This window comes from Haplochromis burtoni, unplaced genomic scaffold (genome assembly GCF_018398535.1).
Source record: "Haplochromis burtoni strain Fernald_Lab_line unplaced genomic scaffold, NCSU_Asbu1 Contig_159, whole genome shotgun sequence".
Taxonomy (NCBI): domain Eukaryota; kingdom Metazoa; phylum Chordata; class Actinopteri; order Cichliformes; family Cichlidae; genus Haplochromis; species Haplochromis burtoni.
In genome coordinates this window covers 668,203-669,681 of record NW_024582520.1, presented here as the reverse complement: position 1 = coordinate 669,681, position 1,479 = coordinate 668,203, and the positions used below count along the sequence as shown (strand labels likewise).

Here is a 1,479-nt window from a genome sequence, read left to right as displayed (position 1 = left end):
TGGAAAAAGGGTCAGTGAGACTTTTGTTCAGACGAGCTCCCACACAGAGCCGGAGATGGACGGGGGCGGAAACCAAACCGTGGCACCTCTGAGCCTGCTCCACGTCAGCACATTCACGGTGAAAGCTGCTCTGCGAGGTCCGTCCTGCTCCTCTCTGACTCCAACACTATGATAAAAAAATCTCCAGAATCAACTTCCTGTTTCATTCAATCAGACCTGAAAGCCAAAAACAATAAAAAAGTTCGTTCTCTTGTTTCTTCTATCCAATCAGAACTCACCCAGAGAAAGAGAAAATAAAGGGGGGAGGGGCGTGTTTATTTGGAGCTCTTAAATTTAGCAGGTTAAAGGTCAGAAATGTGTTTTACAGCAACAGTTTCTGCTCTGACGGTGGATGGTCATGTGCTCGACTGCACCAGAAGAAGAATCATGCAAAGCTGCTCCAAGAATAGAAATATGGAGTTCTACTGCTGAGACTCTGCAGCCCATGACTTTAAGGCTTTGTTTAAAAAGAGGACAAACTGTTGGACAGATGCAGATGGATGGACGGCCCTCCTGTCCCCGGACTCCCGTCATCGTCAGCCTCTCTACGTTCCTGCTGTCATCACTTCTGACAGCGCTCGCCTTTAAAAGGAGGAAGCGGAGATGACGGGCCCGAGCTCCGACGACGGCTGATCAAAGACTGGGAGAGACGAAGAGCAGAGATCATCTGCAACTGTCAGGCTGCAAGTGCTCAGGATGACTGATCATCATAATTTACCGTTGTGTTCATTATTATGTTTATTTACTAATGTCGTGAATCATGAGCAGGAACCGCTCAGAGCCACGCCTCTCATCACCTGAGGTAAACTCGACCTGTGAGGCAGCTTTGTGTGTTTCCTGAGGGCCAAGATGACAAACGGACTCAGACTGTGGATGTGAAAGTTCACATCTTTGATCTGAAGCTTTAAAATGTAACAAATCAAATGTTTGAGTTTTTCCACATTAATGAGACTCTGAGCATTTCTCTGCTCAATGGGTGCTTATTTTTAGGTACGGTGGGGCCGATGAAGGCTTTGGCATCATTCAGGCGTGAGCCAGGAATGTGTGAAGCTTTGAACCAATCAGCAGTGAGCTGTGAGCGAGGCCTCAGACGGCACGTCAGAGCTCGTGTTATCGCGTTTCTTTGTCGCTTTAGTTTGTTCTGCTGCAGCTGGGGAGTGATCTCAAGGTCAGACACAATGGTTTGTCATCACCGTCCAATCAGCTTTGGGAATGAACGGGGGGGTGATGGGTGAGGAGAAAAGGTGTCGGCAGGAGCACGTTAGGAGCTCCGGCTCAGCTCTGTGACGGCAGCTGATGACACGTGCGCCTCCTCACAGAGGTCAGCTGTTTAGCTCAGAGCAAGCCAGCGTCTCCCTGAGCAGCTCTCTAACGTTCATCTCCATCCAGCCCACTCCTTCTTTCTTCTTCAAAATGCATTTATATTTAATATTTTCTAGA

General features: G+C 48.3%; 1 protein-coding gene across 1 annotated transcript in view; it reads left to right on the top strand.

The window, feature by feature from the left end:
* The window catches only part of lama5 (laminin, alpha 5), a gene marked incomplete in the record, with an annotated part of 92,041 nt that overhangs the window by 28,948 nt on the left and 61,614 nt on the right, over positions 1-1,479 (top strand).